Raw genomic sequence first — 27384 nt, forward strand, 5'->3', positions numbered from 1 at the left:
GCAGAATCCTCAGGCATGGCTGAGATTACTACCCCCACCTCAGAATCCACAGACAGCGGTGGGGTAGTGGTGGCGGACCCCCGTAGAATTGCTTGCAGCTCAGCGTAAAAGCAGCATGTTTTCGGCCCTGCCCTGGACCTTCTGTTTACTGCTTTGGTTTTCTGGTAGGCTTGTCTGAGCTCCTTAACTTTCACACGGCACTGTACTGAGTCCCTGGTGTGGCCTCTCTCCATCATGGCCTTGGAAATTTTTTCAAATGTTTTTTCATTTCGTCTTTTGGAACAGAGTTCTGTTAGCATGGAATTCTCTCCCCATACAGCGATCAGATCCAGTACCTCCCGTGCAGTCCATGCTGGAGCTCTTTTTCGATTCTCAGGAGACTGCATTGTCTATTGTGTGTCAGCAAAGAACTCTGCTTCACTGACCTCTCAGATATGCAACACTAAAATGATTTTTCTGTTTTTCAGCCAGGCCTGTAAGGATTTTAAAAGACTAACTGCATTGTTAGCTGTGCTGATGAGCTCTGCGTGGTCACCTGTGCTGGTGAGCTCTCCACACTGGCCAAACAGGAAATAAAATTCAAAAGTTCGCGGAGCTTTTCCTGTCTACCTGGCCAGTGCAGCTGAGTTCAGATGGCTTTCCAGAGCGGTCACAATGGTGCACTGTGAGATATCGCCCGGAGGCCAATACCGTCGAATTGCGGCCACACTAACCCTAATCCAACATGGCAATACCGATTTGAGCACTACTTCCCTGGGGGAGGAGTACAGAAATCGGTTTTAAGAGCCCTTTATATCGATATAAAGGGCTTCGTTGTGTGGACAAGTGCAAGGTTAAATCAGTTTAATGCTGCTAAATTCAGTATAAACGCATAGTGTAGACCAGGCCTTAGAGAATATTCCTCATGTACACCAGTATAAGTATGACAAAATCCAGTTTTCCCTTTTGTTGCCCTTGCTATATGCGCACCAGGTGATGTGTTACCTTTTATATGTGAAACATTTAATCAGAAGTTGTATACAGAAATCTAGGTCTCATGACTTGGGGGGAAGGTACAAAAGTGGCTTTTCTCCAACTGTACCCCCACTCCTGGAGTCAGCCTGGGTCAGTTCATCCCCTAGCAAAACTTAAGTTGCACCCAGCCGTAACAGGCATTGTAATAGCTGGGGATCATAAGACTACATTGCTCAAGGAATATCCCCATGCTCTTGGGGCTATGAATGGGGTGAGAAAGAGCCCCCTATGCTAGTTCTGTCACCCAATCATTCCCCCTCTCCATCAGCGGAGTTCCTTCGAAGCCAGTTAAGTTGCCTAGTTGACTTTATGGTCTCTTTGCACCACTAGAATGGCACAAAGTGCCGTATGAGGCTAAGGATCTAATATTTATTGTTCTCAGATATATTCAAAAAGTAAAAAACTCAGTTCAAATTATAGCAATTTGTAGCCTGAATCATGCCATTTACACTGTAAATCAGCTTAGAAATCAAGGTTATCCTCTCGAGAAACAATTTAAGATTTCCATAGCATTCTGAAATCCTCAGCTAAACAAAGTTAAAATGGATGATAAACAGAACAGAGTTTCTTTGTGGATGATCATCATGCAGCTGCACTCCCCTTTTACAGTAACCCACTAGCTATTCATTTGAATGACATCAGCAAGCAATCCCCAGTCTTCCTTTAATATCTTATGACAAGCTCATAATCTTTCCAGTCTAAGAAAACTGGCCTTAACTCATTTGTCATCTCTGGTTTCGGTTGCAACTGTAACCCACGAATACTCAGTACCTGTGATCTGTTCAAAGTAACTATAACAACTGTGCATTGTAAGTCAATTAAAGTATAATTTATTGTTTTTCTTTATGCTAATATTAAGGTCTTACTGAGAAAGTTATATTATACTGTTAAGCTACACTATATAGTGAATTCATGTCTATGAAAGTACTGTCTATAAGGATCAGTATAGGATAAAATTCTGAAAAGCACCTATGTGACTCAGTAGCCTAAGTTCCATTTTCAGACGTGATTGAGCCCTGGTCTACACTACAAACTTATGTCAGTATAACTGTGTCGCTCAGGAATGTGGAAAACTACTTACTTACTAAATCAGACGTCAAAATACAAAAAAGTGTCACAACACACTATTACTGACAAGTGGCGTACTTTCTTATTTTTACCATATCAATAAATCAATTGGAATATAAATATTGTACTACATTTCAGTGTATAGTGCAGGGGTAGGCAACCTATGGCACGGGTGCCAAAGGTGGCACGCGAGCTGATTTTCAGTGGCACTCACACTGCCCGGGTCCTGGCTACCGGTCTGGGGGGCTCAGCATTTTATTTTAATTTTAAATGAAGATTCTTAAACATTTTAAAAATCTTATTTACTTTACATACAACAATAGTTTAGTTATATATTATAGACTTAGAGACAGAGACCTTCTAAAAACCTTAAAATGTATTACTGGCACGTGAAACCTTAAATTAGAGTGAATAAATGAAGACTCGGCACACCACTTCTGAAAGGTTGCCGACTCCTGGTACAGTATGTAAAGCAGTATAAAGAAGTCATTGTATGTAATTTTAGTTTGTACTGACTATGCTAGTGCTTTTTATGTAGCCTGTTGTAAAACTAGACAAATATCTAGATGAGTTTATGTATCCAATAGAAGACCACTGCGTACCCCCAGGGGTATACATACCCCTGGTTGAGACCCACTGGTATAGTGGATCACAAGCTAAATATGAGTCAACAATGTAACACTGTTGCAAAAAAAAAAAAATCATTCTGGGGATGTATTAGCAGAGTGTCTTGCTTACAACACAAGAAGTAATTCTTCCACTCCACTCCGTGCTGATAAGACCTCAGCTGGAGTACTAGGTCCAGTTCTGGGTGTCACATTTCAGGCAAGATGTGGACAAATTGGAGAAAGTCCAGAGAAGAGCAACAAAAATTATTAAAGGGCTAGAAAACATGACCTATGAGGAAAGGCTGAAAAAATTGGGTTGTTTAGTCTAGAGATGAGAAGACTGAACAGGGACATGATAACAGTTTTAAAGTACAGTGCATAAAAAGTTGTTACAAGGAGGAGGGTGAAAAATTGTACTCAACCTCTGAGGATAGGCCAGGAAGCAATGGGCTTAAATTGCAGCAAGGGAGGTTTAGTTTGGACATTAGGAAAAACTTCCTAACTGTCAGGGTAGTTAAGCACTAGAACAAATTGCCTAGGGAAGTTGTGGACTCTCCATCATGGGAGGTTTTTAAGAACAGGTTAGTCGAACACCTGTCAGGACTGGTCTAGTTGTTACTTAGTCCCGCCTTGAGTGCAGGGGACTGGACTAGATGATTCATTGAGGTCCCTTCCAGTGCTGCACTTATGTGATTCTATGAGTCTATGTGAATTATAGAACAGAAAACGGGCCTGTATTTCAACGTATGGGATAAAATTTTTAAAAATGCCTACACGATTTATGAGCCTATTGACTTTCATTAAGACTGAGGTGCCTGAGTACCCAAGTCATTTTTGAAAATTTAACCCTTAGGCTCCTATGACACAGAAGCTTTTCAGAAGTTTACCAATCCACATTATACACACACTGTAACATACATTGAGTATATGGTACACAGTGTACATATAGCAAAATTGAATATGCATATTAAGATAATGTATTGATCTTAACTTCCCCAAAATCTTTTGGGGTGTATATTCTACAGTGAGATAATTTTCTGACTGTTGGTAAGACCATCTCAGACTGCTTTGCTACTTATTTTCCCCTAACCACAGTATAAATTAAATGAGCATGAATTAGTTTCATGATGCAACGTGTCTGAACTTGGCATGTCTAAGCCTGTTGTTAATTTAGGAAAACCCCAGTTCCTGGAACCTAAGATCTGATTCTGCCCAGTGATTTTTGCTGCATTTATACCTGTGCAACAGGGAAAGTAGCTTTTCATTTTACTGCTTATCAGTATTTCATGTCTAATAGACAGTTGTGATAAATACCTGTATAAATGAAGGATGAATTAATGTGAATGTACTGCAAATAATTGATAAGAGAGACTAGAGCAGGCTGCCCTTTTGAAGGTGATTTCATTAAATGAGGATAGGACAGTTTTTATCCTGATGATACACCGTGGGTTTTTTAATTTTCAAGTATAGAGATGTTGTATGCAAGAGTCGTAGGAAAGAATGGTTTAGTTGCGGGGAGGGAGGCATAGACAATTGGTTTATAGGATCTTCAGTCTCAAATACATTTTAAAAACGTAATGTAAAAAGATGTTATTAATTAGAGTCAAAATAATGAAGATGGCTGAGGACGGAGGCTTAACGGTGTGATGTGATGTAAGTAATTGGGATCCTGGGATACGATAACACACAGTCATGTTCCCATCCCTTGGTCTGTGGGGGAGAAGCTTTGCATCATGCTCTCTCTGCCCTGTGAGAGTGGTAGCCTCAAATTCCTCCTCCCCTGGACACTACAAAGGTGTGAAAGTGAAAATAACACTTACAAAATATTCCAGTGATCTTGAGAAAGGATCCAATAGTATAAGCTAGCGGCCTCCAACCTTTTTACGCACAAGATCACTTTTTGAATTTAAGATCAACCCAAGATCTACCCCGCCCCTTTCCCAAGGCCCCACCCTGCTCACTCCGTTCTCCCCTCCCTCCATCACTTGCTCTCCCCCACCCTCACTGGGCTGGGTTAGGGGGTTGGTGTACGGGAGAGGGTGCAGGCTCTGGGCTGGGGCGACAGCAAGCACCGCCCCCGCAGCTCCCATTGGCTGGTTCCCAGCCCGTGGGAGCTGCGGGGACAGTGCTGGCGACGGGGGCAGCACGTGGAGCTGCCTCACTCTCTCCCCCTTCCCCAAGAGGCCGTAGAGATATGCCAGCAGCCAGCTTCTTCCAGGAGCAGCGTGGGGCCAAGGCAGGTCCGAAGATCATTATCAACTGGCAGAGGCTCCAGGATCAACCTGTTGATCGTGATCGACGAGTTGATGACCACTGGTATAAGTTGTGCTGGTGTGCACCGTGACTCTGCAACACTGTAACTTAGTACTAAGGGTTATTTTAAGTTGTCTATTTTTTTTTAAACTAAGGTACACTTAATTATACACTATCTGTAATAGAAAGCTTTTGATAGAGCTACAGAAAATATTTAAATAGGTAAAAAAGATAAAATAAAAGAAAGTAAAAGGGGTGTAAGTCTACAGGGCATAAGCCAGCTACTAACTGATGAAGGCTTGCTTTATGCTCCTGTGATAACAGTGATTGTTGTCCACAAACCACAGTTTTAGGAAATTATTCATTACAGCGGAACTCCAAACCTGACATGGTATAATCCTTTTCCTTTGTCCTTCTTTGTGTATATTAATCCTAACAACTTCATATATCACGAATGCAGCTCTGATTACTTTTCTCTGTCCAAAAATAAACATGGAGCAAAAAGGAAGGATACAAAGAGAAGGAAAAAAAAGCCTGTCAATGGGCCACCCTTCGGAAAACCTCAAGAACTACTGCCTGTCTATTCAAGGCATGGAAATACTTAGGAAGTGATCCCAGCTTGGTGGTCTTATTTTTAATTAAAACAAATGAGGTTCCTTCAGCTGCTGCAGATAAATATTTGATGAAGAGAGACAGGGACAGATGTAAAAAAAACCCTACAGTAAATAGAGAATAAGACAAGCAGAACAAATGTAGCAGCATGTTATATACAAAAAAATTTTTTCAAAAAATCACTTCACAGATTTTGTCAAATATCTTTCCAACTAGAGCCTAGTTTTGCTAAGATCACCCCCAATGGCAGGATATGTAAGTTTTTGTTTATAATCACTTTGATGAAGTACAATGGAAATACAAACACATACAGATAAATAGAAGTTAAAAAGCCATTTTATTGTAGGTTATGCGCTTAAAAAATAGCAGGATTAGTTTCTAGGCCATTGATGAGAAAACAGTTTAACGTTGTTCTGTATTTTCATGTTGGCAGATTATAATATGCTACAGTGATTAATAGGGTTATTCCCTGAAAGTGTACATTAAAGATGGAAGGTGTCTTGTGATACCTTAATTTCTGATACATGCATTGTCAGAACGATAAGTATAATAGCTTTATTGCGAGGCCCTCTTACCATGTCTGAGCAGTCAGGTCCTTCCTTTATGGCTGGTTAATTTTAAAAGGTGAATGTAGTACCACTTGATGTGTTCTTCCACTCACTTTTGTACTTATTTTGCAATGCTGAAAGAGGATATTTTAGAATATTGGCTCTAGACTTACTTTGCCTTTTAGCATATTAATTAACATTACCCTTACAAAGACCATTATTCATGAAGTAACTCAATAATAATCCACAGAAGAGTTATTAAAGAAAGAACTCCATAGTGCCCCTTCTGCTACTAACCTCCATCTGGTCGTCCATTATTTGTGTATCTGAACTACATTGGCTGCTAGGTTAGAAGCTGAGTCTGCTACTCTTACTCATTGAGTAGTGCTATTGACTTCAATGAGACCAGGCGTTTGAGTAAGAGCTATTCAGCGTGAGTAAGGGTCACAGTATTACAGAACCCTTCTGGCAAGGAACATGTTTTCCCTTCTCTGCTGTGTGGGGTCGATCACAGTACCTTTGTACTTTAAACTTACACACTCTGTACATGCAGTTGACAAGAGGCTCTGCCTTACATTGAAAATGGACATTCCCAGCAATCCTTTTATACGTTTGTATTTGCTGTAATATGCAATGTCTTATAAAGATTTACATTAGTGGAGGATAGCTCTTTTAAATATCTCAGGAACAAAAGAAGTCCTAGGAATGGTAAAAATCCGTTATTAGACAGAGATGATAAAATTGTCAATAATGCTGCAGAAAAGGCAGATATTTCTGTTCTGTATTAGGGAAGGAGCTGAACAATATATTCATGTCTTAACATTGGCAAGGAAATACTTTCTGTTCTAATGGTAACTAGGCAGAATGTTGAAGAGCAACCTCAAAAGTTAAGCAGTTTTACATCTGTAGTCCAGATAACTTCCACCTAAAAGTTTTTTTTTTCCAAATACTGAGTTCTGAGAGCCAATGATGCTGCTATTTAACATATGTTAGAATACTGGGGAAATCCCCAAAGACTGGAAAAAGCTAATATGATGTCAATATTTAAAAAGGGCAAACTGAATGGCCTGTGTCACTATAAGTTGGTTAGCCTGACACTGTTCTCAGTCAGAATCGTGGAAAGGCACCTGCAGGATGCAATCAGTAAAGAATTAAAGGATGGTAGTATAATTAATGCCAATGAACATGGTTTTAAGGAAAATACATCTCAAACACTTGATATCTTTTTGATCAGATTTCATGTTTGGTTGATAAAGTTAACTTTGATGACATAATATACTTAGACTTCTGGAAGACTTAGTACCATACAACACTCTGATTTAAAAAATTACAAAATCAATGTAGCACATATTAAATAGATAAAAAGCTGACTAAATGATGGATTTCAGAAAGTAGTTATAAATGGAGAATCATCATTGAGTGGAGTTGTTTCTAATGGGGTTTCACAGGGAGCTATTCTCAGCCCAAGGCTATTCAAAATCGTTACCAATAACCTGGAAGAAAATATAAAATAATTGCGGGTAAAGTCTGCAGATGACACAAACATTGGTGGAGTCAGGGGCGGCTCCAGGCCCCAGCACGCCAAGCGCGTGCTGGCTGCCTTCTGCGGCTTGCCTGCAGAGGGTCCGCTGGTGCCGCGGCTTAGGAGGACCTCCCGCAGGCACGCCGAAGCCGCGGGACCAGCGGACCCTCCTCAGGCAAACCACCAAAGACAGCCTGCCTGCCGTGCTTGGGGTGGCAAAATGTATAGAACCGCCCCTGGCTGGAGTGTTAATGATAAGTGTAGGTCAGTTCTGCAGAGTGATCTTGAATGCTTTGTAAGCTAAGCTTACTTGAGTAACATGTGTTTTAATACTGGCAAATGCAAGGTCATGCATGCAGGAACAACAAATGTAAGTTACACTTAGAGGATGGGGCAGTATATTTTGTAAAGCAGTGATTCTGAAAGGGACTTATGGGGTCCTGGTGGATAACCAACTGAACATGAGCTCCCAGTGCAATGCAGTGATTAACTTTGGATTATAAACAGAGGAATATCAAGTAGGAGTTAGTATTGTTACTGTGTGCAGCATTAGTGAGACCATTGCTGGAATATTGTAGCCAGTTCTCGTGTCCACACTTTAAAAAGGGTGTAGGAAAATTAGAAAGGGTTCAGAAAAGAGAAGAATAATTCAAGGTCTGGAAAACCTGGCTTAAAGTGAAAGATTAATGCCAGCTCTACACTAAAAAGTTAGGTCTACCCAGCTACATCATTCAAGGCTGTCAAAAATTATTTAATTTTAGCATTTCTCAAATGCGGCCATGGTGGCTGCATGTGGCCACAAGGAAATTTTCTTGTTGCCACAGACTCCTGGGCAGTGACTGGGGGTGGGGGTTGGGGTGCAAAGCAGCAGCCCCTCCCCCAGGACAACCAGCAGGCCCTGACCCCCTCTGGAGCCACAAATTCTAGAGGAGCAGGCAGCCAGTGACTTCCGCATCTTCCCAGGGGCGGTGAGGCTCGTGCTTCAGCCCTGGGGTGGCAGGCGGCAGGCTCCAGTTGTGGGTCTTCGGACTCCAACCCTGAATCCCAGCTGCGGTTGCCAGCCCTTGTTTCAAGACCCCCTCACACAAACATTTCCCCTGGCCAAAGCTGCCTCCCTGGCCCCTCATCCATCCCCTCCATTGCCCTTGGCCTCTGCTGTCTCCCTATCCACCTCCCCATTCAGGGCTTAATTTGTTCCCTGACTTGCCAGGGCTGAGTAAGTCTGCTGTGAAAATTGATATTTGTATGTTTGTTAATATCACTTTTAATTGCCTCCCAGCTAGCTAGTAAGTCTGCTGTGAAAAGTGATATTAACAAATATACGAATATTACTTTTCACAGCAGCAGACTTACTAGCTGGCAAGTTGTCATAAACAGATAGCTAAGGGTTAATGTCTCTTTCACCGGAAGCACCTGACCAGAGGACCAATCAGGAAACCGGATTTTTTCAACTTTGGGTGGAGGGAATTGTGTGTCTGAGTCTTTGTTTTCTGCCTGCCTGATTTCTCTGAGCTTTGGAGAAGTAGTTCTACTTTCTAGTCTTCTGTTTCTAAGTGTAAGGACAAAGAGATCAGATAGTAAGTTCTATGGTTTTCTTTTCTTTGGTATTTGCATGAATATAAGTGCTGGAGTGCTTTGATTTGTATTCTTTTTGAATAAGGCTGTTTATTCAATATTCTTTTAAGCAATCGACCCTGTATTGTATCATCTTAATACAGAGAGCCCATTTGTATTTTTCTTTCTTTTATATAAAGCTTTCTTTTAAGACCTGTTGGAGTTTTTCTTTACTTCAGGGAAATTGAGTCTGTACTCACCAGGGAATTGGTGGGAGGAAGAAATCAAGGGGAGATCTGTGTGTTGGATTGCTAGCCTGATTTTGCATTCCCTCTGGGGGAATAGGAAAGTACTTTTTGTTTCCAGGATTGGGAACAGAGAGGGGGAGTCTCTCTGTGTAGTTTCACAGAGCTTGTGTCTGTGTATCTCTCCAGGAGCACCTGGAGGGGGGAAGGGAAAAAGGATTATTTCCCTTTGTTGTGAGACTCAAGGGATTTGGGTCTTGGGGTCCCCAGGGAAGGTTTTTCAGAGGGACCAGAGTGCCCCAAAACACTCTAATTTTTTGGGTGGTGGCAGCAGGTACCAGGTCCAAGCTGGTAACTAAGCTTGGAGGTTTTCATGCTAACCCCCATATTTTGGACGCTAAGGTCCAAATCTGGGACTAAGGTTATCACACAAGTCTTCTTGAAAAAGCAAAAGAAAAAACAACAGCAAAAAGACAAGAATGCACAAAGCACTTTATTTGTGTTATTGTTCTGTTTAGGTCCAGTAGAGAATAGAGATAACTGCACATTATTTTTAATTACTGCGTCCACAAAAAACCTCTACGTAAATAAATTACATTGATTTGGTCCTGTATATATGCATATTTATTTGTTTTTTCTAAAGTTAAGTATTTTAGGAAGAATTGTCAGAGCGGCCACCAGCAAGAGTTGCTGGCCGCACTCTGAGGCCACCAAAAAAATTATTGTGAGAACCCCTTTCTAGTAGACAAATGCACAAGATCCAATAGCTGGATACTGATAGAAAGTGCAAATTTTTGACAGTGAGAATAGTTAACCACGTGAACAATTTACCTAGGGATGTGGTGGTGGAGCCTTCATAACATGAGATTATTAAATCAAGACTGTATGTATTATTAAAGGATATGCTTTAGCTCAATAAGTTGTTATGGGCATGATGCAGAAACCACTTGGCGAAATTCTATAGCCTTTGTTCTGCAGGAGGTCAGACTAGATCACTGAACTGGTTCTATTCTGGCCTCAATACCTGTAAAACTCTTGTGTGCAGGACAGAATATTGCTTCCCTGGACTCTCAGGGTTTGTTGCAACACATACAAAACATCTAGTTTTTATTCATGGAAACAGGTGATAATTTTTGCAGATTCCAGTAACTGAAAACAAAAGATGGTTTGCCCAAATACAGGAGAGTGTTGGAGAGATCAGTTTTAGTGTGGAAAAAGGTACTTTCACCATTTAAATATTTCTATTTATTTTTAAGATTTCATTGTTTATGCTTTGTGAACTGTACCCAGGAAAGGTTATTATGGTGGCTTACAGAACATGCCAGGCTTTTTGTCACTCTAGCTCATAGGCCTGTTCTCCTGCCATTATAGTCAATGAGAGTTTCGCCACTGATTTCAATAAAGGCAGGGTCCTTTGACAAGAAACATGACAAAATATTTAAAACTATATATGATTAAAGGCACGTTTATTGTGAATGCAAGTTGTATTATCAGTGAGAGACTCATCAGAGTCACATGTCTTTATTCACTCCTGAAGTTTCCAAACTGGTTTCATTTATTATAACCCATTGAGGAAAATGTAGTATAATGCTCCACACACAGTATTATCAACTGGATAAAAACTTAAGATAGTCTAACCCCTAATAAAGACATCTTATTACAGTAACATTTCATTACCACATATACAGTCTCCGTTACTGATGTCTAACAAGCCATTTGATTCCATTGTCCTTTTTAATATAATATAAGCCTTTGTGTTGCACCATCAGAAGTGTATAGCCTTGTGGAACGTTGCTATTGATTTTTATCCAATATTTATTAGCAAACTTCATTGGCTCTGTATTAAGGCAATTGAAAATATGACCCAGTGCAACAGCAAACTGCTTATGCGATGTACCAGACCCTCCCTCTTCCTTCTTCAGAAGCAAGTGGATGTAGAGTCCTGGTGTTTGTCCAGCAACCTGTTCCCAATAAATTAAAACCTGTGCCAAAAGTCTCTTTGGCAGATGGTCAAACATTTGAATAGCTACCATGCAGTCTAAGCTGTATGTGGGATGATTCACAGATCCAATTCTCCCTTTCGGAATTCAGACATTAGATTCAAATCAGGTCATAGGGCATATCTACACCACGAACTTTTGCTGACAGACATTACATCAGCATAAAGCTGCCGCAGTTAGCATATCGCTTGTGCATGTGCATGCTTGACATCTTGCATCGACGCTGCATATACTCACCAGGAGTGCTTATGTTGATGCACAGTGTGGTGCACCATGAGGAGGTATCCTAGTGTGCAACACACCACCATTCGGCACATTGTCTTTTGGGAGGTTTTGTATGTATGCCCCCACCAATGTATGGTGGGGGCAAAAACAAGTCATGCAGGGGTGATTGGGAGAAAGGGGTCAACTTACCTGCATGCAACTGTCTCCATCATATAATGTTATCTATTTCCCACAATTTTTGCACTGTTTTTAAAAAGTTTACAATCCCGCACGACCCACCTCACAGTCTGCCATCTGTGAGAAAAGCATGGAGCCTGCACAGCTCTGCACTGTTGTCATAAATGTTGCAAGCACAAGACGCATGATCCATCAGTATTTGCAAAGCTGTAAGAACAAAATCAGTGGGGAACATGACGATTTCTTGGAGGACAGATTGCTGTGGGACATGGTGAGAACCATTTCAAGGTTATTGGCATTCACAGAGCAGTTGCAGACGGTGGAGCGCTGCCTTTGGGCCGGAGAAATGAACACTGACTGGTGGGATCACACCATAATGCAGATTTAGGATGATGATCAGTGGCTGCAGAACTTTTCAATGCCCAAGGCCACATTCCTGGATTGTATGCTGAGCTCATCCCAGCCCTGTATCACAGGGCCACCAAAATGAGAGCTCTGCTGACAATGGAGAAGCAAGTGGTGATTGCACTGTGGTAACTTGCAATGCCAGATTGCTACTAGTCAGTGGGAAACAATTTTAGAGTTGGAAAATCCACTGTGGGAGCTGTTGTCATAAAAGCATGCAGGGCTATTAATCATCTGTTGCTACATGGTATTGTCACTGTTGGCAATGTGCAGGAGGTACTGGATTGATTTGCAGCAATGGGGTTCTTGAACTGTGCTGCAACAATAGACAGCATGCAAATCCCTATTTTGGCACCAGACTACCTTGCCACAAAGTACATCAACAGAAAGGGCTACTTTTCTATGGTTATGCAAGCGTTGGTGGATCACCAGGAATGCTTCACTGATATCAGTGTTGGCCAGTCAGGGAAGGCACATAACACTCACATTTTTAAGAACACAGGAATGTTAAGAAAGCTTAAAGCAGGGCCTTTCTTTCCCATTGATGGGAAAGAAAGCCACCTCAACACTACCAAGAAAAGATTCAAATACCAGCTCAGCAAGGGCAGAATGACAGATGAATGCACTTTTGGTAGATTGAAGGGACACTGGCGTTGTTTATTCACAAGACTGGATCTTAGTAAATAAAACACTCCAATGGTTACAGCTGCCTGTTGTGTCCTGCATGATATCTGTGAAGCAAAGGGGGAAAAGTTGCTGCCAGGGTAGAGGATGGAGTTGGAGCAGCTGTGTGCTATGTTTGAACAGCTGGACACAAGGGCTATTAGAAGAGCTCAATATGGAGCTATTCAGGTCAGGGAGGCTTTGAAAGAGCACTTTAACAGTGAGCCATAGTAATATGTTGTGGACAGTGCTCTACCTGGCCTGCTGTTTTGGGGCCCGTTAAGAACTGTGTGGTGCTTGGTGCACAACTGTGAATGTTACATCATCAGTGCCTCTATTAATTGTGTGGTGCTTGCTGAACATTTATGATTATCACACTGTGGTTGTCCCTGATCCTATGAGTTGTGTGTAAGCCTAATGTCAGTACTGGGCAAATTGATTGAAACCATAGAAAAGAACAGAATTATCAGACACAGAACATGATTTGATCAAGAAGAGTCAATTTGGTTTTTGTAAAGGGAAATCATGCCTCATCAATCTACTAGAATTCTTTGAGGGGGTCAACAAGCATGTGGATCAGGGTGATCCAGTTGATATACTATACTTAGATTTTCAGACAGCCTGTGACAAGGTCCCTCATTAAACGCTCTTAAGCAAAGTAAGCTGTCATGGGATAAGAGGGGTGGATCAGTAACTGGTTAAAAGATAGGAAACAAAGGGTAGGAATAAATGGTCAGTTTTCAGAATGGAGAGAGTTAAATAGAGGTGTCCCCCAAGGGTTTGTACGGGACCAGTGCTGTTCAACATATTCATAAATGATGTGGAAAAAGGTAAATAGTGAGGTGGTAAAATTTGCAGATGATACAAAACTACTCAAGATAGTTAAGTCCAAAGCAGACCACGAAGAGTTACAAAGAGATCTCACTAAACTGAGCGACTGGACAACAAAATGGCAGATTAAATTCAGTGTTGATAAATGCAAAGTAATGCACATTGGAAAACAATCTCAACTATACATATAAAATGATAGGAGTCTAAATTAGCTGTTACCACTTAAGAAAGAGATCTTGGAGTCACTGTGGACCGTTCTCTGAAAACATCCACTCAATGTGCAGCAGCAATCAAAAAATCTAACAGAATGTTGGGAATCATTAGGAAATGAATAGATAAGACAGAAAATATCATATTGCCTCTATTTAAATCCATGGTATGCCCACATCGTGAATACTACATGCAGATGTGGTCACCCTATCTCCAAAAAGATATACTGGAATTGGAATAGATACAGAAAAGGGCAACAAAAATGATTAGGGGTATGGTACAGCTTCTATATGAGCAGAGATTAAAAAGAGTGGGACTTTTCCGGTTGGAAAAGAGACGACTATCCTGTCTGCTCTTTCCTTCCCAGGCTGTTTGCAGTACTCACCCTCCAGGCCCTTTGCTCACAGTCTGATGTAGCACTGGCTTGCAGGATCTCACTGAACATGTCATCTTCTTTCTCGTCCTTATCTGGCTCAGGGGTCCGTGGGTGTGGAGGGGAAGACTACCACAAGGCTTCAATGACAGCAGCTGCAGATAAAACACACAGAAGTACCAATGTCAGTATAGTCACAACGTAAAGTGAAAGTTAAGATTCAGAACTCCCTTCCCTGGCTCCCATAAAGTTTTAAACTAGTTGCATATGGACACTTCAGCTTGGGATGGCTTGTGCATGGTGCCAGTCACAGCACCAACCATGGTGAATATGTCCCACTGGGGTGAGGGAAATGAGGGGGGAATTGCTCGGTTGCATGAAATTATGAGTATAGGACAATGACACTGAAGCCTTAAAGATCCTCTCCTTGCCTCAGGCTCTTTGGGAAGCATCTCAGCTTATATACCAAAAATGTCTTTTTATCCCCTTCCCTGTTCTTGTTTTCTACAGGTGGTGGTGATTTTAACTGATATCTCACTCCAGAGGGTAACAAAGGCAGAGAGAAGACAGCTGCTGGTGTCCTGAAGCTGCTCTCACCCATATGCTGCTTGACTGTGTACTGCAAAGGTGCCTGCTGATGTTATTGCTGACTGGCGGGGGCTGTGTCTTACCACAGAGGAAGAAATAAGGCTGCCACCCGTACAAATCTTTGGGAGAGGACTGCAGAATATCTCCATGAAAGTTTCACTGCGATCTCTCAGGAGGATTCAGGTAGGTTGGCCACTCATCCTGTACTAAACCAGACAGTCCTGCTTTTCTAGGGTTTGTCCCCCGTCAGTATTCAGACAAAACTGGACATGGTTTTGTCGGTATCTGACGGGAGATGTCATTTTGAAGAGTGCGCTGCTTGCTCCTTGCTGGCATGACCTTGACCATAAGGTCATTCTGGCAGGGGTAGAGTGGCACGGTTTTCAAAATGGGGCCCTCCATGTGGCGTGAACTTGGATGCAGAAGGAGACTGCTCTTTGGAAAACATGGCCCTCGTTGTTTCTGAACTGCCAAGGGTAACTGTGATTAATAGAAAAGGGAGGCAAGGACCCTGTTACTACGACCCAGAGAAAAAGATAAGAACTTTGATAAGGACATCACAGTGGGCAGTGAATGCTGAAGTCAGCTCTTGTTTGAGTTAGATTAACCGAATGCATACTAAACATGCGAGAGCCAAGAAACTGTGTTAGGAATCTGTCATTTTCAAACAGCTTCTTGAGGATTAACAAGCTCTCACATGGAGATAAATGGTCAAAGTGCTGGTGTGAGAATCACCAGTTGCTCTTCGTATCATGGACCACTAAATATGGATTATTTGCTACTCAGTCCCTACAATGGAAGAGGCTGTCCCCCCAGGTGAGTGGAGGGGGTAAAATAGGAGGTCCAAACAAGATTAGCATCCTTTGCAAAAGGCAAACACATAGCCTGCATCTCTCTTCCCTCAGAAGAGATTAAAAAAAGAAAAAAAAGTCTCCACCAGAGTAGGATCAGACATAAAGAACTCAATAGCAACCTTGCTCAGCATAAATTTAATCATGAACTGATGGACCCAATCTTAATTTGACAAGCTACCAGAGATAACAGTTAGTCAATTTCCCATTTCAACAGGCAGAGTGATAATTGAAAGCTTCCAGATATATCACATGGAGATCAAACTTGCAGCGAGCAGTAAACTTTCTGATAAAGGGCCCAAGCCATCTTCCACCGAAGTCAATGACAAACCCCCATTGACTTCAATGGGCACTGAGTCAGGCTCAAGGTGAAAAGCCACTTTGAAAACAGTTACATTCCCCTACATCCCCAGTCAGGACAAAAGACACGTCAGAGGATGCTTCATCCAGATTGTACCTAGTATCCTAATTCCTTGTGTGGTGTCTGACACTGCCCTTCAAAGGACAGTGACTGCAGGTTAAAGAGGTAAGAAGTCAGACAGCAAGGGGGTAAATAAATAAGGAGCTGGTGAAGACCAAACTTTCCAATAAGATTTCCCCTGTTTTCAAAGCAGTTGTAAGGACAAAAAGACTGCGGTCCAGGTTCTGGCCAAGCTGTGCTCAGTACAGGACCTGAGGATGGAGGGAAAGTGAATCTATTGCCACCTTTCCAGTCCCCTGAACCTAGGTATAACCAGGGTCCAGTTCAGGGCCGCCCAGAGGATTCAGGGGACCTGGGGTCTTCAGCTATGGGGGCCCCCCGCTTCAGCGATAGTTCGGCGGCAGGGGGTCCTTCCACTCTGGGACCCGCCACTGAAGTGCCCCCAAGACCCGTGGCAGTGGCCCCCCGCAACTGAAGACCCAGCACTTTGGCAGTGGGTCCCGCTTCGGCGGTAATTCAGCGGCAGTGGGTCCTTCTGCCCTGGAGCGGAAGGACCACCCACCGCTGCCGAATTGCCAGTGAATACCCGGAGTGGAAGAAGCTCCAGAGGCCCGGGCCCCACAAGAGTTTTCCGGGGCCCCTGGAGCGAGTGAAGGACCCTGCTCCATGGCCCCCGAAAAACTCTCGTGGGGACCCCGGCGGGGCAAATTGCCCCCCACTCTGGGCGGCCCTGGTCCAATGAAACCATGGCATAGTGGGCTTCTCTAATTTACACTGGCCTGGGATCACTGCACTCCAGTAGCAAACTCTGCAACTGCAGACAAATCCCCCAAATACCTGCACGCCAGCTCTGTGCCCCCTGAGGATTCCCTGATGTCAAGGATATCGCCGCCTGCCCATTAGGGGCAGCTTTACAGGCTACTTTGCTGAGCAGCTTCCCAGTTGCTTTTCTGAGAAGTGAAAAGGAACTGGATGGGGGCCAGCTATCTAGCCTCTTTTCTGATTATTTATTCATATTACAGTAGCACTTATTGTTCACTGCTAAGCTCAAGGCCCCAATGCGATTAAGTGATTTGCCCAAGTCACACAGGAAATCGTGGCAGAACAAGAAACTGAACTCAGAACTTCTGAGGCCCATTGTCCCTCTCAAAATTCTCTTGCCTTATGCTGGGCAACAAGTATAATCTCATATAAGAATTTGCTAAAGTGAAGGACTGGTGCAAATACATTAACTTGTGGGAGTATGTACTATAGGTTCATGCTGCTACAGACCTGGCTAGTGAGGTATTTCTAGCGAACGCTAATGGCAGATCCTTTTGCTAAAGATGAAACTGATTTACTGTATAATATGCTTTATTCTCCACCAGCCTGGGAAGCGAGATTACTGAGACATTGTCTGTTGTGTGTCAGCAAAGAACTCTGCTTCACTGACCTCTCAGACATGCAACACTAAAATGATTTTTCTGTTTTTCAGCCAGGCCTGTAAGGATTTTAAAAGACTAAATGCAATTCCATTCTTTTCAGTAACTGCAGCCAACTTCTAAGTTGCTGAAACATGAAATTTCTTCCCTCGCATAGACAACCTTGGAACGTCTAACCCAAAAGAAATCCCATTAGTCATACACTGAGTCTGTCTCTGGGAAAATTGCTAGTGGAATTGGGACAAATAGGCCAGGTAAAATGAGTAATGTATTTATTCTGGATTCATAAGAGCTGATCCACCTTTGATTTCCAGTGGAGGTAGATGGAATCGCTGTGAAATGTGTGGTTAAGCAGGGAGCTCAGACTGCTCTCTCTTTGGGAGGGGTGGTAAAGAGGTTACTAGAGGACAATTGTCTTGCTCACCTAGGGTCAAATGCTGACTGGCCTATGCGCAGGGCTGATGGGAAAGAAACAAAGAGCCCCTCCCCATTTTGTGCACCCCATCCCAGGACATGTTACAACTGCAGTCCCTGCACTTGGGAGGTACAGACATTGCTATGTGTCCCTGGGAAGTACACATCACCAAAAGGGGACAGAGAAACAGGGCAAAGGATCTATGGCAACAGCTGTGCCCTGCTCAATTCTCCCTAAAATCCACAGAGCTACACACTGCACACCTGAACTCAGAGCAGGCCTTCGGGTGGGAGCTAGTGTCAGGGGATAGGGTCATGTGTTTTATCACATACACTTCCTGCCCCAGCCTCTCTCAGATTTCTCTTGCCCCTCGGGAAAACGTTGTGTGTGGAGCTAGGGCTAGGGCAGGCAAAAGCTGTTTTTACAGCATCAACATGCATCCGTCACTGTGCCAGGAAACTTAAATAGGGCCTGACCATGTCCCTAGCCTCCAAGATCAGCTCATTTAAGTTTGGGGCACACATTCTAAATTGGCAGTTTTAGACTAAAAAATATCATGCTAACAAATGTGCTCTGCTCACGATGTACTGTACAGACTGGCTAGGAAATGTTCGCTTACCCCAGTTTCAGTCAGGTTTTGAAGACAAACATCCTCCACAAATGACAGTAATGGAATTTAACAGCAAAGACCACCCAAGACATTAGGAATCTCAAGTTGCTTGGCCTCAGGTTCTCTGGTTTGTTCTGCTCGGCCTCATATGCACTCTTGGTTGAGATACAAAGAAAAGATTGTTTTCTTCCTTCCTGACTTGGATTTTTCTTTTACTTCTCATCTGACCAACAGAACATTTAGTAGATGGGCTGGAAAATTCTAGAATTTTGAATTCAACTATAGATACAATAACAAATGTTATAGAAGAGCCAAAAGTCAATCGCCAGTTTATAGAGGAGCCTCAGTGGGGTTTGCCTTTTGTAAATAACTTTTCTCTCTCGGGGGTATGTTTGCATTGCAGGTGCTGCAGCAGCACAGCTGCCGTGCTGTAGTGTACACACTTACTGCAGTCAGGGAATAGGTTTTTTCATTAATTTTTCATTTTTCCTTGAGGGGTAGGAGCGAGGTTGATGGAAGAATTCTTCCATTGGCCCAGTGGTGACTACACTGGGACTTAGGTCAGCTTACCTGAATCTCTCTGAGGTGTGAATTTTTCACACCTCTGAGCAATTTAGGTATGTTGACCTAAGTTTTGTGGTGTCAAGTATCAGAGGGGTAGCCGTGTTAGTCTGGATCTGTAAAAGCAGCAAAGAATCCTGTGGCACCTTATAGACTAACAGACGTTTTGGAGCATGAGCTTTCATGGGTGAATACCCACTTCCTCAGATGTATATAGTGGAAATTTCCAGGGGCAGGTATATATATGCTAGCAAGCAAGCTAGAGATAACGAGGTCAGTTCAATCAGGGAGGATGAGGCCCTGTTCTAGCAGTTGAGGTGTGAAAATCAAGAGAGGAGAAACTGGTTCTGTAGTTGGCAAGCCAATTACATTGGTGAATGTGCAGGTGAATGAACCAGTGATGGTGTGGCTGATCTGGCTAGGTCCTGTGATGGTGTCAACCTGCCAACCTGAAACATATTCTCACCAGTAACTGCACACCGCACCATAATAACTCTAGCTCAGGAACCAATCCATGCAACAAACCTTGATGCCAACTCTGCCCACATATCTACACCAGCGACACCATCACAGGACCTAACCAGATCAGCCACACCATCACTGGTTCATTCACCTGCACATCCACCAATGTAATATACGCCATCATATGCCAGCAATGCCCCTCTGCTATGTACATCGGCCAAACTGGACAGTCTCTACGGAAAAGGATAAATGGACACAAATCAGACATTAGGAATGGCAATATACAAAAACCTGTAGGAGAGCACTTCAACCTCCCTCCGGCCACACTATAGCAGACCTTAAGGTGGCCATCCTGCAGCAAAAAACTCAGGACCAGACTTCAAAGAGAAACTGCTGAGCTTCAGTTTCATCTGCAAATTTGACACCATCAGCTCAGGATTGAACAAAGACTGTGAATGGCTTGCCAACTACAGAACCAGTTTCTCCTCTCTTGATTTTCACATCCTCAGCTGCTAGAACAGGGCCTCATCCTCCCTGATTGAACTGACCTCGTTATCCCTAGCTTGCTTGCTAGCATATATATACCTGCCCCTGGAAATTTCCACTATATGCATCTGAGGAAGTGGGTATTCACCCACGAAAGCTCATGCTCCAAAACGTCTGTTAGTCTATAAGGTGCCACAGGATTCTTTGCTGCTTTTAAGTTTTATGGATAGACCAAGCCTTAAAGATCCTCTCCTTGCCTCAGGCTCTTTGGGAAGCATCTTAGCTTATATACCAAAAATGTCTTTTTATCCCCTTCCCTGTTCTCATTTTCTGTTGAACTGGCCAACCCGCACAAACTACAGGACTCTTTTCACACAGTTAGCCATGGACAGGAAAAACAACCAATCAAAATGAAGCATTTCCACGCATCTCAGTAGCATCTCCTCCGTTTTCTGATCCTACTTTGAGCTGTCAGACTAAAGGCTGGGTCTACACACAAAATTTTGGTCGGCATAGCTATGTGGGCTGGTGTGTGAAAAACACACATACACTCCTAACCGATACAGCTATGCTGGCAAAACCCCAGAGTAGATGCAGCTGCGCTGACAGAAGAGTGTGTCTGTCAGCATAGGTAATGTCATTCAGAGAGATGGTGGTGGTAAAATGCCTTCTGTTGGCATACATTGCATTTACGCTAGGGGGCTCTGCTGGAATAAAGGCCAAACATCAGCTCACCTAAGCACCTACCTTATCAGTCTTTATAACCTTGCAAACTGCAAACCTTTGATCTGTCATAGCAAACCCCACAGGAAGAACTGCCCCAGCTACACATCCATGATGAGGCATCTCTTCCCCCCTTCCTGGCAGTGCAGGCTGCTGTGTGGTTTGCTGCTCTAGTATACCCCTCTTTCACTGGATTGTGTTAACAACTTTATGTTAAAGCAAAGTTACAATGAAATGATAACACACTATGACTTATGCAAGATCAGGCTAATAGTCAAAGAACCTGGCTACTGGATATTTTAACAGCCCCTCAAAGCTGATGTAGATTCAGCTGTGTGGCCTTCTCCAGCTGTACTTAATTTCTCACTGTCTGGCTTGCCCTTTGATGTCTGATGAGCAAGGATCCATCTCCTCTTCCATCTCTTTACATGTGCCTGTTAATTATTCAGTTCAGAGAGGCTGTTTACAGACTGTTACTCTGTTTACAGTTGACTACAGTTAAACATTTGGTCTTCACAACTCTTTCTTCAGCTCCACTCTATGCAACTCCTTCCTGATTTTTCAAAATAAATGTCTCCACATCAGTCTGGAAAGTCTCAGACTCACTGCCCCTTCCCTCAATTGCTGCCCTTGCTCCACTCAGAGAAAGGAGTTTCCTCAAAACAGCTGCTTGTCTCCCCAAGACACAGTGAGTTTTTTCCTCCAGTTCACTAAGGACTGGGAAACAGTGAGTCAGCATCACCATTCTCTTGCTGGGCATTGAAGAAACACATTAAAAAACCTACAAGCTTTAGGGCTCAGAACCGCAACGAGGTAACGTGCCTGACTTGAAGCTGCTGAGCAGTTCTATCAAACTCAGCTATCCAAGTGCTTAAAGAGAAGCTTGCACATATGTCTTTGCAGGATTGGGGGCATCAGAGGACAGAAGGTATTCTGACAAAGTAAAGGAAATACATACAGAAGAGGAAAAGAATGAATTATTTGTTTATGGTGCAACAATTCAGATCTGGGCTAAAAATGATTTCAGCCCTCTTTCTCATCACTCCATATGGACTTTAAAATCTATTTAAAAATGAAAAAAATGAAATACACTTAAAACAAATGTTCAGTTAAAAACCTGAATAGTTTCCAATTAACAGATTATTATTACCCTCTTGTAGTGCAGCAGCACAAGCTGAGCTAAGAGATTGAGGCCCAGTTGTGCGAAATGCAGAACAAATGGAAATGAAGGCATAGTTTCTGCCCCAAATGCTTAGGACCTAATGTAAGACAGAATGCTCCACAAGTGTGTGACCATTGACCAACAACAGGAGAGAAAGGGAGGAAGGAGGAGGGTAGCAATAGGTTCATGCATTTACCTAATCTAACAATGGGCACAACTTGACTGTACCAAATAATTGTTATTTTAAAACACCGTTTTTTTTGGCAAGCCCTCCTCCTTATTATAGATGGAGCTGATAGTACCACCTGTAATTAAAGTTGCCTGACACTTTCCATTAACAGACTCTGTTTTCAGTTGCTTATAACTTTGCCAAACTTTAATTGTGCAAATTGAAATCTTCCTGCCTTAGGCTGAAGTTTTTTGGAAAGATTCAGTAAAAATGGCTCAATCTTTCCAAGACAGAGATTAAGGTAAAATATGTTGCTTTTACTGTGTTGTTAAAATACTTACAACAATTTTGTTGAGAAGCTTTAGAAAATGGACTTGAAATTTGGCAGGAGTACAGCCTTTCTGTCGGAGAAAGGTTTTTTTACTATTCTTGTGAAAAATGCCCAGAATTTGGCCAAGTTATAAGCCTCTGAAAAATCTCAGTTCTCATGTACTCAGTAGAAACTTTTTAGAGTTTGGCAGCCAAATTCCCCAAAGAGTGATCCAATGTGCATTAGCCTGGGGATGATCAAGATTTTCCCTACAACTGCTCATCCCAGCAACCAGGGGCTGCTTTTGCAGTGGCACCAATTGAGATATTTCTTGGGGAGGACAAATTCACACTAGCAGGGCCCCATTCTGCTCCCTACTTGCCTCTCCCTCCTCCCACAGGGACCCCAGATCTCCCTCGGCTGGGGTGTCTATCCTCTCTCTTACCCACACAGGGCTTGAGCCAGTGCTGCCAGCAGTTGAGTTGTCAGTGGACTCCCCGAAGCTCCACCGCACAGGAACACTCCCCATGTGCCTGGATCACAACCAATGTTCCCTCTAATTTTTTACATCCATGTGCAGAATAAATGTTATTTGCACAATATGGAGGTGATGCGTGACACATCACCTTCATATTGGTGCACCTAACAAAATTTATGTGGTGGGGGTGGGGCTGAGGGCTTCGGAGTGTAGGAGGGGGCTCAGGGCTGAGGCAGAGGGCTGGGGTGCAGGGTCTGGAGTGGGGCCAGGGATGAGGGGTTTGGGGGTACAAGCTGCGCAGGGGCCTGCGGTGGGGAGAGAGGACCCCCCCCAGCCCTCTCTTGCCACAGCAGCTTGGGTCTGTTAGACCCCCAAGTTCGGCCCCAGGGCCATACAACAAGTGCTTCGGCCTCCACCCCCCAACGGAATTTTCCCCCAGCCCCCAGAACTGCCACTGATCACATAGCTGCTCAAAAAGCAGAACTTGTAACAGGAAACAGCACCTTGCGGTCGGCCGACCTGAGGAGGGGAAGTTTCCCCCAGACGGTTGCTTCCTGAGTAGAGATGCTGGGGGCCGATTGCCTCCCTTGTATGGGCATGAGCCACTCGCGACCCTGCAATTGGCTTATTGTAAATTATGACGAAAAATTCGTTATATATTGTTGGCCCCCCCCGGGGACGGGCAGAGAGAACACGAATTCCCGTCGAACCGTATCCAGGCTTGATCACCCTGAAGATTTTCTCTCTCCGGGCTCACGCGTTTCCCAGAGCCTGACTGCTTGCCGGCCGTAATGAAACTTTCGTGGTTTGTATGTGTAAGTAAGATTAGCTGTTAAGGATATCTGTATTTCTGTATTGCTAGATAAGAGGCAGAGACTGGTTCCAGCCGCCCCAAGGCTCCTGCTAGGGGAAACCCGTTGACCAGGAAACCTTGAACGCAAGGGGGACCAGTTGAGCCTCGCAATTTGTGTTTAATAAGATTAGTTGCTGCATTTATGATTACTAATAGCACCAATATCACTTTTACTAACCCCTGGACGACCTGAATAATTACTGGGACTTAGAAAAATACCAGGGCCAGCTTCTATTTGTAATTGTAGTGTTTGTGTTATTTGTTCTAGTATTATATTGTAAGCCCAAGCTGTAACTAATTGTGTTATCCCTTATCCTTATCTGTGACTCATTTAATAAATCCTTAATCTTTAACACTACGACTGATTGCTTGCGTTATCCCCGTCACTACCCTTGGGCACTTGTCACCCCCCCCCAGGGCATCCAGTGATCGAACCTCCGCCCTATTCCAACGCTCATTACCCGGTAGATAACGGGCACCTGGTGGCCATATCGGTGGAGCGAGGGGTGAGAGCAATCTGTAATCAACAGGGTCCAGGGGAGAAGCACCTCTCTCTGACAGCTCCGGCAGGCCTGGGCCTGGCCAAGGGGTTCTTCTCCCCTGGCTGTGGCAAGTGCAGGCAGGTCCATGCTGGGGCTGGCGCCTGGGGAGGGGTGCTTCTCCCCACTGTGGCAGGTCTGCACTAGGGCCGGTGGGGAGGGGTGACTCTGCTCGCCACAGCCCTGAGCCCCTGCGTGGGGCTTAACAGGCAGCTGTGCAGCCGTGCAGCTTAGAGGGAACTTAAGTCACAACACCCCTATATCTGACCCCAGGGGTGGCTGGACCAAATTTGAATGGTATTGTGATCCTGCGTGCCAGGTCACAATTAGGGTGACCAGATGTCCTGATTTTATAGGGACAGTCCTGATATTTGGGGCTTTTTCTGATACAGGTGCCTATTACCTCCACCTCTTGTACTGATTTTTCACACTTGCTAACTGGTCACTCTAGTCACTTGCTGAAATTCGGTATGAGTCAAATTTCAGTGGTGTTGTGACCAGGCAGCTGGAGCGACACAGCAGGGCTCGCCCACAGCAGCCATACTGATTTAGTACAGGACTACTGCATACAAGTGGTTGAGTCAGAGCCCTTCCTCCCCCTGCCCAGCTCCACAGCCTATGGAACTTTGAGCAAGTGCAAAAATATTGGGGGTTTTGGTGCCCCATGGTTGCTACCACTGCTGCTGTGGTGCCAGGCACAGGAACTGAGAGCAGGGGGATTGTCTCTCCTTTGCTCCCAATGCTCCCGCTATTGGCTTCCAAGCAGTGGAGGAACAGGAGGAAGCGGCCTTACTGGAATGTAGAATGTACAACAGGGAGCCTGGTGGGGAGGGCCTGAGACATGGAGAGATCAAATGAGAGGCTCCGGGTGGGAATGGGAGCCTGAAGGGCTGTGGGAGGCTGGACTGGCTGGGCAAGAATATGAGGACTGAAAGCCAGAGATTGGCAGGGTGTGTGTGAAGCCAGTTGAAAGGGGTAGATGGGACAAGCAGGTAGAGACAAGGGAAAAAGGGGTAGTGCTGGGGGGGAATAGGGGTATAAGTGTCTGTGACCACTACTGCACACTAACCTCTGAAGGTTGAAAACGAACCCAAAATTGCAAAGTCTCACCATTCCTCTGCTGTCAGCAAAGATCCATGAAAGCCAGTGACAAAGCGTGTCTCTTCCCCCTTCAGTGGCTGGTTCACATAGAGGTTAACAGACTACTGTCGTTACCAGTTATTCTGTTAGCTCAGGTGGCAGAAGTCTACATTGTGAATCTAAAAGTTCTAACCCTACTGAGGAGCCATATGGGCATCAGTATCATGCCACAAAGAAATTTCCATTTTTTTCAGGAAAGCCTAGGGAAGTAGACACCAAAAACTAAACATGTGAGGTTGCAAAGTCAAGCACGCAAAAGATAGGAAACGCCAGAATTAAAGTTGCTTGTGCAACCTAGGTTCTTCTTCGAGTGCTTGCTCATGTTGTTGGAGATTTTTGCCTTAGCAGTATCTGTAGGGTCAGCAGTGCCACCTCCTTGAGTGCTACACTCATGCGTTGGTATATTAGGCGCTACCAACCTTATGCCCTTTGAGTTCCTTCTTACAGCCCGTGGTGGTTAGTTGGAGTGCTTTCCCTTGCATTGCAAGAGCTAGCAGTTTTCGTCTATTGTCTTAGAGCCTTAGGGTAAGCCAGCCACTAAGACCCCTTGGGGGAAGTGGAGTGCCGCCAGTCCCCCGAGATGAAGCAGCACTCTACACCTCCGTGCCACAAGTCACCAGAGCTACAACCCGGATGCTGTGGGACTCGTCCTCGGTCACCAGCACCACGTTCCCGGTCACCGCTGTCTCAGCACAGATCGCCTAAAGCAAGATGCTCGTCGCCGTACTACCGACGCTGCTCACCATCCTGCAGATAGTCTTCTGGGCACAGGTCCCAGTCACCCGCATAGTGGGAGTGCTCCCCGTCACATCTTCAGTCCGGTCCCTAACAGCAACAGCCAGCAAGCAGACCCAGGCATTGACGGCCCCACCGTGGTCACTGGAAGGGGATTCCTCTGGCACAAAAGCCCAGTTCAGCCTCTCTCCTGGTCTGCACCAGCGTGAATGGGCACCCAGGACTGCGTCAACGTTGATGTCACTGACTTGGCAGCATGGCCAGTGACCTTATTGGGGCACATGGGGAGTGCTGGCTGTGGCGATGCCCCCTTCTCACCACTCATCGGCCGCCACCTCGGAGCAACAGCTGGCGGCACCGATGGCACTGGGCTTGGTGCATGAGGCATGCCTGGTGGTCAGAGCAGAGAGAACAGTGCCCACCGCTAAGCAGGAAGATGCCCTGGAACCTCCCCCAGCACAGTGATTGTCCTTGTCCCTGGATGAGACAGTTGCAGGACCCTCAAGGGCAAGCCCGCCAGACGATTTCAAAGAACATCAGGCCCTGCTGTGTCAGGTGGCCGAGAACTTGGGCCTGGAGGTAGAGGAAATGGCTGAGCGGACGGACACCTTGTTTAACCTCCTGTCAGCTCCACCCCAACACTACTGGTGCACGATGGTGTTCTTAAGATTGCCAAGGATCTTTGGCAAACTCCGTCCTCCATCCCTCCCACCTCACAGAAGGCCGAACAGAAGCACTTTGTCCCGGCTGAGGGGTGTGAGTACCTCTATACCCACCCTCCCTCCCTCATTCTCGCTGGTAGTCTCTGCGGCCAATGAAAGAGACAAATGGGAGCATACCAGTTTGACTCCCAAAAATAAAGAGGCCAAACTGTTGGATCTGTTTGGAAGAAAGATTTTATTAGACAGCCAGTTTGCAGTTGTGGTTGGCAAACTATCAGCCCCTCTTGGGCCGTTACAACTTTAACTTATGGTACTCTCCATAAGTTCAAGGAGTCCCTTCCACAGTGGGTGGCCTAAGAATTTGGCATCCTGGTGGAGGAGGGCACTGTGGCTGTCAGGTGCTCCCTTCAGATGACATGGGACATGGCAGACTCAGCAACCAAGGTGGTCACGGTGGTGGTGGTGGTGATGAGGCACGACTTCTGACTGG

General features: G+C 44.5%; 1 protein-coding gene across 3 annotated transcripts in view; it reads right to left on the reverse strand.

The window, feature by feature from the left end:
• Positions 1 to 14390, reverse strand: part of CGNL1 (cingulin like 1) — a 165840-nt gene extending 151450 nt beyond the window's left edge. For 2 of the 3 annotated variants that reach the window (XM_050967906.1, XM_050967905.1), the window contains exons 1-2: positions 14321 to 14390; positions 12897 to 12962 (exon numbers count right to left, since the gene is read on the reverse strand). The gene's annotated coding sequence lies outside the window, so the exon portion shown is untranslated. The remainder of the gene's footprint in view (positions 1 to 12896; positions 12963 to 14320) is intronic. The other variant, XM_050967901.1, reaches the window with a different exon arrangement.
• Between the last annotated feature and the right edge of the window lie 12994 nt (positions 14391 to 27384).

Source organism: Gopherus flavomarginatus, chromosome 9 (assembly GCF_025201925.1).
Source record: "Gopherus flavomarginatus isolate rGopFla2 chromosome 9, rGopFla2.mat.asm, whole genome shotgun sequence".
In the NCBI taxonomy this organism is placed as follows: domain Eukaryota; kingdom Metazoa; phylum Chordata; order Testudines; family Testudinidae; genus Gopherus; species Gopherus flavomarginatus.